This window comes from Dromiciops gliroides, chromosome 2 (genome assembly GCF_019393635.1).
Source record: "Dromiciops gliroides isolate mDroGli1 chromosome 2, mDroGli1.pri, whole genome shotgun sequence".
NCBI lineage: Eukaryota > Metazoa > Chordata > Mammalia > Microbiotheria > Microbiotheriidae > Dromiciops > Dromiciops gliroides.
The window spans coordinates 8,098,449-8,112,282 of record NC_057862.1 but is presented as its reverse complement, the minus strand read 5'-3'; positions in this window follow the sequence as shown (position 1 = coordinate 8,112,282).

The following is a 13,834-nucleotide window of genomic DNA, read 5'->3' as shown; positions in this document are numbered from 1 at the left end:
CTTGCACAAGTCATCAGCCTCACTCTTCTAGAGTCATCAAAGTCCAGCATCAAGACAAAAGTCAAGACTAGCAATGTCCCAGGATTCAGTGAATGACCTTGTAGTCTTTGATGCTCAACCAGGCTCTAAACACTCCACCTCATCTACTTCAGCCACCCTCATGGCTGTTAGAACAAATTGTTCTCATTCTCTCATTCTGCCAGAGGAAATTTTCACATGCTTGGGGTAGATTCCCCGCCCCTCAACTTACCAATTTGAAGCCTGTCAGTTGCCTTCAGTCTGGTTTAGCCCATTCTGCCAAGATGGTTTACCAGGGTGTGGCTGCTGCATGTGCTACAGTTTCTTGGAGCCACTGGTGAGAGTTGAGTGCTGGGTAGACACCAAAGGTGGATGAGCAGTCCTGAAAAGGGCTCAGAAAACCTTCCCACCAGAGGTGATAGTCCTCCTTAAATAAGCAGTAAATAGAACGCCAAGCCTGGAACCAGGAAGGCCTGAGTTCAAATCTCGTCTCAGGCACTTAGTTGTGTAAAGAATTAATTGTTATTTGAGCTGTAATTATAGTAGTATAGTAAAGTTCGAATTTAGTTGTAATGCTTCCAGTAATATTGGATACGTACTCAGTGGGAAAGATAAACTCTCCCATACCATTGTTCCAAAGATTTTTTACTGTGTTTGTGAGGAGGAAACCAGCAATGTCATGAATAAGTATTGAGCCGGCCAATAGTTTAAATCAGGACAATTTGCTGTCCCAAAATATGCCAATTAGAATATACAAGAGGGGAGCCAAATATTCAATCATGGTACAGTTCAAAATGGATTGGCTTTTCTCTGACCAGCAAGATAAATGCTAAGGTTTTTTAAGAGCAAGGGAGATTGCCTAAGGGAGCAGTGGGGGAGGGGCAAGAAGGTCCCCCAGGTTAATTGGCTCGTGGCCAAATAAGGGGGAAGGGGAGTGGGTTAAAGAAATTCACTAGGTTAATCAACTCCTGGCTGGCTTGCCAAAAACTGTGGGGACCAATTTTTAATTGGGGAGTGTTAGCTAAGCGGCTCGCTGCAATGTTGGGGCAAGGAAGGAGACCATCAGCCTCCCTCAAAATAGAGCAGGATTTACTTAACAAGAACGAACTTAAAAAACAAACACAAGCAGGATCAGTAGGATCAAGGGAAAGGAAATAAAATGGGGAAAGGGAAATTATACAACCTGAATAACACCACCACCTAGGAATAAACTGAGAATACACAGCAGCATCCTGTCACCTTCCAGCTTCCAGCTAGAATGGCAAATCTCCTCCCCTTCTTCCCAGCAGACCCCAGACAGCCCCCAGCCAACTGGGTGGCCACTCTGACAGTCACATGACTGCCCTCACTAGGCTTCCAATCATTATAATTTTGCCAGGCCCATGTAGGCATCGGCAAGTAGTGATGACGTGAGGTGCCAGCACCATAGCAATGGCTACAACCAGTGGGTGCTGTTTGCGGAGATCCAGAGGCCAGTGCACACGCTGAGGTTTTTTTTTTTTAATTCTAGTCAAAAGATGGGGTCATAAAAACCTCAAATAACAATTAATTCTTTACAGTTGTGTAACCCTGGGCAAGTCACTTAAACCTGCTTAACCCAGTTTCCTCATCTATAAAACGAACTGGAGAAGGAGATGGTAAATCGTTCCAGTATCTTTGCCAATAAAACCCTAAATGGAATCACAAAGAGTCAGATATGACTGAAAGTGACTGAACAACAACAATAGATAATAAAATATGTATTTATATGTTTGTGTGTGTATCTGTGTGTGTGTATATACACACACATATACATATATTACCTACAATAAAGTAAATGAAAACATTAAAGGATATCCAAGCTGAAATGAAATACAAAGTTTTATCTCAGAGGACAGATTAAACAGTCTTCTCAGCAAAGAAATGGAGACCTATGGGTCTGTTGCATACACTAATCAGCGATGGTGCTATATAAATTGTTTTTCCTTAGTTATATTCCTTTTAATTCAAGAAGGATTTATTAAGTGCTTACTCAACTAGGTGCTTGAGAGGAAAAGAAAACCTGAAACAGTCCCTGCCTTTAAGAATTTTACTTTCCATGAGGCAAATCAACAATCTAATTAAGCAAAAGCAAAATATACACAAAGCATCTGTGGGTGTGAGAACACTAGCAATATGGGGGGGGTGGCTTTAGGAAAGAGCTAAGCTTTGAAAGGGGTCAGAGATTCCAGTGAGGAAGGAAAGCATTCCAAAAACTTGGGAGAGACAGCATCAAAGACCTTGTACAGGGTGGAGTGTCCTGCAAGGATACAAGCAGTGTAGTTTGGCTAGAATCACTGGAATGGAGAAAGTGTGAAGAGGATCAGTGTGAAATTGTCTGGAGCCAGATCAAGAAGGGCTTTAAATGCCAAATGGTGGAATTGGTATTTAATTCTCAAGAAAGCAGGGAGCCATTGACACTTCTCGAATAGGGAGCCATCTCATGGAACCTGGGCTTTAAGACTATTCATTGGACAGCCATGTGGTGGGTGGATTGGAGAGGGGAGAAACTGGATGAAGACACACCAATTGGAAGGCTATTGTAATAGTCTAAGTGTGAAGTGATGGTGTCCTGAATCAGGGTGCTCAGAAGGAAAGAGATAGTTGGAAGAGATGTTATAGAAATAGAATCTACAAGCCTGGAAAAGTGATTCAATATGGAGGTTGAAGGAAATTAAAGGACTGGGGATGGGTCTGCCATAACAAATCAGAGTGAATGAAAGGATGGTGATGTCCTTGGGACACATAGGCAACTTACAAGGAATGGGAGGCTTAAGTGAGGAAAGAGAATGAGTTCTGATTTGTATGTCCTCAATGTTAGATCTTTATGGGTCATTCAATTAGAAGTGGCCAAAAGGCCACCAGTAATTCAGGACCAGAACTCAGTAAGGATACTAGAACTGGATCTATAGATCTTGAGTCATCTGCATAGAGTTGATCACTAAAGCTGTGGCAGCTGATAAGGTTACTAAGTTAGAGAGTTTAGATAGAGAAGAGAAGAAACCCAAGATGAGAGCTCTAGGGAACAGCTGCAGTAGTCTGACAGGAGATGAAGCAAGAGAGAACAGTGTCATGAAAGCTCAGGGAGGAAAGAGTGACCAGGAATGGAAGGTAGTCAACTGTATCACATACTAGAGAAACGTGGAGAAGAATGCAGCCAGAGACCATGTTTTATGTAAAATTTGTATCTTTTCCAGTGTCAGTCAAAAATTATTTATTAAGCTCTTACTATGTTCTATATACTCTACTAAGTTCAAGATTATGAAGAAGGAGCTTACGATCTAATGGGCTTATGCTTGTCCGGTTTAACATTGCTTCTCTTCAAACTTGTAGCTTGTATCCAAATCCAAAATGGTGGAAGAATTCTGGAACTGTTCAAATGAAACTTTAAGCCATATGACTCAGTAATTGTTCACCTCCATGAAGATGTGTTTGGTTGACCCTGAAGTAGATGTTATCCCCATTGGAAGCACAATGCTGCTTCTCTTAACTGAAAACCACATTTAAGACACTTCCATAGCAATGATATTATCAAATGAAATTAGAAAACTGGATTGGCCAAATTGTTAGTGTGGCCCTGCTCCAAGTCATGGATCTTTGTGACATACTCTCTGAAACTTTGTGAAAGTCCTCTGACTGGTTTGGGTCTCAATTTCCTTATATGTGAAATCTAGGGCTTTGACTAGATGACTTCTAAGGTCTTCCCCAGGTCTAAACCTATAATCCTAACTTGAAGCCATATTATGCTACAAGTAATTAAAACATGGAGAATTGGTCTATGCAGTATCAAGACTGAATAGAGTCAAGGAGTCTCTCAAAAACGCAGAAAGTGTTTCAATGATCCTTGCAGGCTAAAAATCTAGATTGAATCTAAGGAAATGGAATTTAATAAGAATAAACGTAAAGCACTAAACTTGGATTTAAAATATCAGTGTCCTGGGTGGCTAGGTGGCACAGTGGATAGAGCACCGGCCCTGGAGTCAGAAGGACCTGAGTTCAAATCCGGCCTCAGACACTTAACACTTACTAGCTGTGTAACCCTGGGCAAGTCACTTAACCCCAATTGCCTCACTAAAAAAAAATAATAAAATAAAATAAAATATCAGTGTGACAAGTTCATGCTGGAGGTGGCATGATTAAGCAATGCCTTTTCTGTGAAAAATCAGAGGTTTTTAATGGGGTGAAACCTCAATGTGAGTCAGCAGTGTGATGCCATGGGCCAAAAATGTCATGTGACATTGGGCTCCTAGAAGGGAGGCACATGTGGCATCTAGGCATAAGGAGATGAGAGTCCCACTGCTCCCAGTCTTGGACAGGCAGAGTCTTGTGTTCAGATGTGGATCCCAACGCTTAGGAAGGACTTTGAAATTTAGGACCAAAAAGGATATAGAAAGTAAAACAAAATTTAAAATCAATCACTTTGATTATATACAATTTTAAAAGTTTTTGCACAAACAAAACTAATGTAACCAAGATTACAAGGGAAGCAAAAAACTGGAAAAGAATTTTTGAAACAAATATCTTTGATAAAGGTCCCATTTCTCAATTATATAGAGAACTGAGTCAAATTTATAAAAATACAAGCCATTCCCCAATTGATCAAATGGTCAAAGAATATGAAAATGCAGTTTTCAGACAAAGAAATCCAAGCTATCTACAATCATATGAAAAAATGCTCTAGATAACTATTGATCAGAGAAATGCAAATTAAAACGACTCTGAGGTATTACCTCACACCTATCAGAGCGGCAAATATAACAAAATTGGAAAATATTGGATACTGGAGGGGGTGTGGGAAATCTGGGACACTAATCCATGGTTGGTGGAGTTGTGAAAAGATCCAACCATTCTGGAGAGCAATTTGGAGCTATGCCCAAAGGGATATAGAACTGTGCATATCCTTTGATCCAGCAACACCACTGCTAGGTTTATATCCCAAAGACATACCCAAAAAGAGGAAAAGATTTATTTGTACAAAAATATTTATAGCAGCTTTTTCTGATGGCTAAGAATTGAAAATCAAAGGGATGTCCATCAATTGGGGAATGGCTAAACAAGCTGTGGTATATGATGGTGATAGAATATTTTTGTTCTATAAGAAATGACAAGCAGGATGATTTCAGAAAAGTCTGTAAAGACTTGTATAAACTGTTGTATAGTGAAATGAACAGAACCAAAAGAACATTGTGCACAGAGATAGCAGTATTGTGATGAAGAACTGTGAATGACTTGACTATTTTCAGTATTACAAAGATCCAAGACAGTCCCAAAGGACTATTGATGAAACATACTATCCACCTCCAAAGAAAGAACTGATATTGATTGAATACAGACTGAAGCATGCTATTTTTCACTTTCTTTCGTTTTTTTTCTTTTATTTGAGTTTTCTTGTACAAAATGACTAATATGGTAATGTTTTATATAAGAGGGGAAAAGGAACTTTGCGTTTGTGATGTATGAGAATCACTTGAAGGAATGGGGCATGTTTTACTGAGACAAAAGACAGCCAAGTCCATGTATTTGAAGGACAGTCATGTGGAAGGGGTATTATACTTGTTCTTCTTGTCCTTAAGGAAGAGTGAGAAAAGATGAATGGAAGTCAGAACCAATTTGAAGACTGATATCACCAAAAATCTTGCTAATGAGTAGAGTTCCCCAATGGAGAATAACCAGCACTGGGAGGCAGAGGACGTCTCTGCATGGAAGATCTTGGAGCAAAGGTTGTGACTACTTGTTGAATGTGTTGCCTAGGTTGCAGGTTGCACCAGAGGATCACTGAGAGATCCTTCCAATTTGTCAATTCTGGACCAAATGAGATGATATCTGCAAAGTGCTTAGCACAGTGCCTGGTATTATGTATTAAAATGCAAGCTATTATTATTACTATTAATCTATTCACAATAAATTCTTCATCATTAAACAGGTTGGTATGGGACTGGTGAGACAGTTTTTTAATTATGCTTAGAGACTTAGGATGAAGCCTTGTAGAACCTAGTATAGTCAGGCATTTCTGATCATTCAGTCAACCAAGAAGTATCCTGCCATGTGCCAGATATTGCATTAGGTGCTGGGAGTTATACAAAGACCTAAATGGAACTGCCCCTGCCTTCAAGAAGCTTATATTTTAACTGATGAAGTCACATTTTGAATGAAGGGACACTTATCACGAGTGTGGAAATTTAGTCAAGCCTTAAGAATTAAGAAGAATCATAAAATTTAGTAATATTTAAACATTTTCATTAATGGTAAATAGTCTATTTTTCTAAAAGAAGAAAATTTCCAATCCTGCAGTTCTTCTTCCCATCTTTATGATATTTCAAAGATCATTGACAATGGCTCAGAAACCATATCTGTCCATTCTTTCATTGTTTGGGGATGACATTTGTCAGTGCCTGGGCATTAAAATGCATTAAGAGTAGCTCATGGGGCAGCTAGATGGCGCAGTGGATAGAGCACCGGCCCTGGGGTCAGGAGTACCTGAGTTCAGATCCGGCCTCAGACACTTAACACTTACTAGCTGTGTGACCCTGGGCAAGTCACTTAACTCCAATTGCCTCACTAAAAAAAAAAAAAAAAAAAGAGTAGCTCATACTCACTTACTCTCTCCCCTCCTTCACTTGATGAGCAATTAGCTTGTAACTATTTTTGCTCTAAGCTTTCTAGTCTCCAAATCATCCTCCCTCACAGAGAAAACAGAAGATAGTAAAACAGCTCTACCTTCTCTCCACTGTTCTCCTCCTCCTCTTCCTCCTTCTTCATCATCATCATCTTATCATCTTTGAACCATTATTTTCTCTCTCCTTTGTTCCTCTTTTTCTCCCATGTGGCATTTAAAAATAACAACAATGATGACAATGACAAGGATGGCAACACTCAATCTCTTTTTCTGTCATTCTTATCTTCCTTCACCAACTGGAGCTCATTGTGAACTTTAGTCCATGACCAGTTTCTTACAGTAATACCCCATGCTTGTATGTTTATCCTCTGTCACCTGTGCCCATGCTTCCAACTCCTATATATGGATTTTAAAATTTTAATTTAGTTGATAAATTCTTTACTTCCTATAGTCCTCTTTAGAAACTGATGTCTCAATGCTATGAATTTATCTTTGTACCTTCCCACAATTATTTTAATTCCAGAGAAGGAAGGCTGAAGGCCACCCAAAGGGCAACAGAAAAGTTTGTGGTGAGTGTGAAGTTTGCAACACATTGCAATAATAATAGCAATAACAGCAGTGGCTGTTATTGTAATGTGTGGCAAGGACAACTAAACAACAATGTGTTGCAAACAATTATTATTATTACTATATTACTAGTATAATGATGTTTATGTGGTGCTTTATGTGTTGCAAATTGCTTCACAAATATTATCTCACTTGATATTGACAATAGGCCTGGGAGATAAGAGTTATTATTAACCTTCTTTTGAGATATTTTATTTTTTCCGTTACATGTAAAGATAGTTCTCAACTTTTGTTTATACATGCTTTACAATTTCAGATTTTTCTCCCTCCCTCCCTCCCCTCCCTCCCCCCTCCCCTAGACAGCAGGTAATCTGATATAGGTTATATCTATATATATCTATACATATACATATAGATATATATACACACACATATATATACACATAATAACATTAATCCTATTTCTGCATTAATCCTGTTACAAGAGAAAGAATCAGAGCAGTGATGCAAAACCTCAAAATAGAAAAAAAAAAACAACAGCACCCAAAACAAAAGAAATAATATGGTTCAATCAGCATCTATACTCCACAGTTCTTTCTTTCTTTTTTTTCTTGGATTTGGAGATCCTCTTCTATCATGAGTTCCCTGGAACTCTTCTGTACCATTGCATTGGTGAGAAGAATATAGTCCATCACAGTAGGTCAACACTCAATGTTGATGATACTGTGTACAATGTTCTTCTGGTTCTGCTCATCTCACTCATCATCAGCTCACGTAAGACCCTCCAGGTTTCTCTGAACTCTTCCTGCTCATCATTTCTTACAGCACAATAGTATTCCATTGTATTCATATACCACAACTTGTCCAGCCATTCCCCAATTGATGGGCACCCCCTCAACTTCCAATTCCTTGCTACCACGTAAAGAGCAGCTATAAATATTTTTGTACATGTGGGTCCCTTTCCCCCTTCCATGATTTCTTTGGGCAAAAGACCTAAAAGTGGGATTGCTGGGTCAAAGGGTATGCACAGCTTTATCGCCCTTTGGGCATAATTCCAAATTGCTCTCCAGAATGGTTGGATCAGCTCACAGCTCCACCAACATTAACCTTCTTTTACTGATGAAGTAACTGAGGCTCAGAGGGTCTCGTGACTTGCCCAGGGTCACACACAGTAGGGACCTGAAGGCAGATTTGAGCTCAGGTCTTCCTGACTCTGGGTCTGGCTCATTATCCATTGTACCACCTAGTTGTGCCTTCATAACAAATAAAAGTTTGTGCAGAAGTGGCAGAAAGAAGTGTACACGTGGGGAAAGCAGTGGATGAGTTAAACATAGTGAGAGGGAGAGTACTCACTCAACATCAAGAGAGCTCAAGGAAAGCTGCCAGGATGTTTGGTGAATCACTTTGGGGAAGATTCACTGGAGGACATGATGGGTAGACATGGATGGGCTGAAATCTGTATAAAAGAAGGGAATATTTACATTGAAGATGTGACAGTCCCATTGGAAAATGGAAGGATCTCCTCCAATCCTTAGCAAAGTTATTATGCACAAATATGGATAAGCATTGGTTGTATTAAATTGAATTAATTTATATACACAAATGTTGACTGAATTAGCATGCATGAAGATTTTTTTGCAGTATGCCTCAGAAATGCTCTGAAACCACAACAGCTGCCTGTTAATGTTAAGAATGACATTCAATGCTCACAAAAACAATCAATATACATTGCTTCCTTTTCTTTTCCTCACTTAGCTCAGGCCTGGCATTCCAATTTCTTTCTGATATGCTTAGAAACACAATGGTGCTGGAGATAATCATTTCAGCAATTTTCTCTAATGATAGACAACAAAGCTTCCCATAAATACCAAATTAGGCAATTATCCGTCCGAGGGTTTGTTTACCTGTTTTTCACAAAATGAATTTGATATTTATGAAAGATGCCAGGTTGATGGTGGCAGCCTCTGTTTACCTGCACAACAAATGAATAAGAACATCAAACATTCTTCCCATCACCTATTGCCTAGAAATTAGTTTTATACCACCTGAAGGTATTAGAGACCTGGATGGTGCTGAGTCAGAACTTCCTAGAAGGGGAAAGGAGAGAAGAAACAGGATGGTATCATGCCACATGAGCAGACAAAGTTAAAAACCCACTAGAGAGCAGAAAATTACTCCATCAGAGGGTGGAACCTTCCCCAACCATTGGTGAGAAACGGTTGGCCAGGGGAGACAGACTCAGAATGATAGATCTAGAGTTGTGGACTGCATTGTAGACCCAGACAGGAGTGCTGATTCCAGGGCCTGGGGGAACTTACACTGGGATTATTGGGAGTGATTTTGAGACAGGGGCCATACACTAAGAGCCACCAAAAATTTTTTGAGTCAAAATCTAGGAGCTTGAACTCTCCGAGTAACTCACAAAATGAAATGCTTCCCAAAAGGTATTCACTTCTCCCTCTTTTTTAGTTTTATAGTCATCTACATACAATATGAATAAAAAATGGCATTGAATAAAGTGATAAGTGGATCATTTCTAATGAAGCAAAGCAGCAATAAAAATATATTAATTCTCTTTGGGCCCCTTTTTAAGACTCCACTGAGCACTAATGAGACATCAACAACCCTGGAACAAAAAAGTATAAAAGTAGAAGGGACTTCTAGAACTTTCCTCCTGGCTTCTATCCAGGAATAAATAAATGTGCACTAAAGTAACCCCACACAAAGCCCTCTTATCTTAAAGGCTATGAAAAATTCTTCTAGAAAGAAGAATCTAGAACTTTCCTCTCACCACAGTAAGGAAGAGTTGAAGGAAGCACCATGGCATTCTGCTGGCTATCTGCAACTCAGAGTGCCTCTGACCTTTCATGACAAGTCTCCTTCTATAGTATGGAAGGTGGACTCATCTTGCCAATGCTTCAGTCCATAACTAATTATTGGAAGATTTCAATAGAGTTATGAGTGGGTACAGGAGTGCCTGTTTTTGCAGAGTTATTTGAGGAGGAGAGCTGTCCACTGTACCATGAATTCATTTCTTGGAAGCCATTTGATGGAAATGACCCAGGTCATTACCAAGCTGGGCTGGATTTGTTCTAGACTTGCTTAGCCCCAGAAGCTCAGGGGTGAGTTTCCAAAGACATGAAATGCTTTGGTTGTAGATTTTAATTCATATCTTGGATTAAAGAATAATCTTGATGCCCCCCCCTTTGTGATGTTCATCAAATGAAGAGGCTTCATTTATCAAGGAAATTGTTTATACTGATATCTATCACAGAGGGATTGCTCCCTGGTATATTGTCCAGGAAGACAGATTACTCTGACAATCATATCCTCCCATGCTCATCCCTGAAATAGAGGCCCTGATGGGAAAGAAACATCTCCTGAAACTCCTTCAATCATCCACTGACCTGAATAGATGCAGGAAATGAGAGAGAATAAAATTAACCAGATACTGTCACCTCCCCTCCAAAGGCACTGTTATCTTCCACAAGCATTTATTAAGCACCAAGCACTATCCTAAGTGCTGGGGGTACAAAGAAATGTAAAAATAGTGTCAGCCTTCAGTGTATCTTACTAGGAGACAATATGTAATTCACTATGTATAAATGATAAACATGGGCTAAAGGGGAGTTCTTCACTGCTAGTAGAGGAGGACCCAGGAAAGGGTGGGATATGGGGAAGATTTGAAGGAAGCCAGGGAGATCAGGATCTGAGATGAGGAGAGAGAACCTTTAGTGAACAAGCTTGCAGCTGAGAGATGGGTGCTCATGTTCAAGGAGCAGCAAGATGGCCAAAGTATATGGAGGGGAGGAAAGCAGAAGAAGCTTGGAAAGGTGGGAAGGGGGCAAGTCACAAAGAGCTTCAATGGTCAGAGATTTTATTATATATGATCCTGGAGGTAATAGGGAACCCCTGGGGTTTGTGGAGTAAGGGAGTGACATGATGAGACCTAGAAGATAGAAAGACCACTTTGGCAGCTGAGCAAAGGATGGACTGGAGAGGAGAGAGACTTGAGGAAGAGAAACTAACAAACAGGTTATCGCAATAAACCAGTTATGAGGTGACAAAAGCTCATATAAGAGCGACCATTCCAAAAAAAGAGCTGTTTGTACAAAAATATTTCTAGCAGCTCTTTTTGTGGTGGCCAAGAACTGGAAATCAAAGGAATGCGCATCAATTGGGGAATGGCTGAACAAGTCGTGGTATAGGATGATGATGGAATACTATTGTGCTTTATGAAATGACCAGTAGGATGACTACAGAAAGGCCTGGAAAGACTTGTATGAACTGATGTTTAGTGAAGTGAGCAGAACCAAGAGAATGTTGTGCATAGAGACAGCAATGATGTTTGATGAACTGTGAATTCTCAGCAATACAATGATACAAGACAATCCCAAAGGACTAATGATGAGGCATACTATCTACCTCCAAAAAAAGAAATGATATTCATTGAATATAGACTGCTATTTTTCACTTTATTTCTTTCATTTTTTTTCTTTTACTTGAGTTTTCTTATGTAAAATTACTAATATGGTAATGTTTTACACAATTGCACATGTAGAACCAATATCTGATTGCTTACTGACTCAAGGAGTGGGGATGGAAGGGAGGAAAGAAGAGATAGAATTTGGAACTCAAAACTTTAAATAAAAATGTTTATTATATAAAAAGAGTGGTCACTCTGTCAGTGGAGAGAAGAGTATATACATAAGAAATAATCTGGGGGCAGCTAGGTGGCGCAGTGGATAAAGCACCGGCCCTGGATTCAGGAGGACCTGAGTTCAAATCCAGCCTCAGACACTTAACACTTACTAGCTGTGTGACCCTGGGCAAGTCACTTAACCCCCATTGCCCTGCAAAGAGAGAGAGAGAGAGAGAGAGAGAGAGAGAGAGAGAGAGAGAGAGAGAGAGAGAGAGAGAGAGAGAGAATCTTAAGGTAGAAATGACAGGACATGGAAATAGATTAGCTATGGAGGCTGGGAAGGCCACCAAGGTCATGAGCCTAGATGACTGGGAGGACAGTGGTGCCCTTGATAATAGAAGGTAAATTTCAAAGAGGGGAGCATTTTGGAAGAAGGCCAAAAGCTTCTGTTTTAGACATGCTGAGTTTAAGTCTCTGGAATATTCATTTGAAAATGTCTAATAGGTAATTGGAGATATGAGACCAGAGGGCAGAGGAAAGGTTAGGGCTGAATAAACAGATCTAAAAATCACTACACTGAGATGCATAGAGATGGCAATGAATCTGTGGAGGTGGTAATTATTATTAAAGTCACTAGTAATAATACCTAGCATTTATAAAGTGCTTACTTTTTCCAGGCTCTGTGCTAAATATTTTTCAAATAATATCTCATTTGAGCCTCACAACAACCCTGACAGGTAGATATTATTGTTGTCTCCATTTTACAGTAGAGGAAACAAAGGTAAAGAGACGTTCCCAGGGTCACACAGCTAGTAAGTGTCTAAAGTTGAATTTGAACTCAGCACTTCCTGACCACTTTATCCATTGTACCATCTAGTTCCTTCATTGCAGTTAGGGTTAGAATTAGTGACATAGCAAATAGAGAACTAAGGGTAGTGTCAGGAAGAACTTAATTCAAATCTTACCTCTGACAAATCAGCTCTCTGACTCTGAGAATGTTGTCCTACCTCACCTGTCAAATGGAGGTAAGAATACAAATAACATGTACTACACTGCTCTATTTGTGGACCTTGATAGCAATAATAATGCCCTACATTTATGTAGCACCAACATATGTTAGCTTATTTATCCTCAGAACAACCCTGGGAGGGAGGTGCTGTTATTGTTCCTGAGGAAACTTAGACAGACAGAGGTGAAATGACTTGCTCAGGGTCACTCAGTTTGGAAGGGCCCAAGGCTGGATTCAGCTTCAGGTCTCCTGACTCCAAGTCCAGCTCTCTGGTCCTTATGCCTCATTGTCTCTCAAATGGAGTGACTTTTACAGTGCTCTTGGTGGACCTTGAGGGCTTCATAAACATCAGCCATCATTGATCTCTGAATCTGCTTTCAAGTTCATTGGACCATAGGTCTAGACTGGGGGGGGGGGCAGTATCACCTTAGATGCCATCGAGTGTAACTCTCATTTTACAAATGAAGATCCTGAGGTTTTGGGAGCTGAGGTGATTGAGAAGACTCTAGAGTGGGAAGGAGCAGAGCTGAGATTGGGATCCAAGTTGTGGAATCCCAGATCTGAGCCTGAAGGGACCTCAGAAGCTATCCAGATCAACCCTCCATGTTTTACAGATGTGGAAACTAAGGCCCAAAGAGGGGGTGACTTGTCCAAGGTCACACAGGAAACAGGCAGCCAAGCCAGCCAATGCTCCCTTACCTCAAGGGTAACTCAAGTCCTTGGATTCCGAATCCAGGCTTCTCCCCAGCTCATCACACACCTCTGTAAAATGCACACACACACACACACACACACACACACACACACACACACACACACCCTTCACCTCACCTCTACCACCCCCCCCAAAAAAAAACCACTATGAGGTCAGTAAGGCAAGTGTTTACATCCTCATCTTAGAGTGAAGGCAGCTAAGGTTCAGACAGATGAAGCCCACTCCAGTCTGTTCATCCAGCCTGTGATC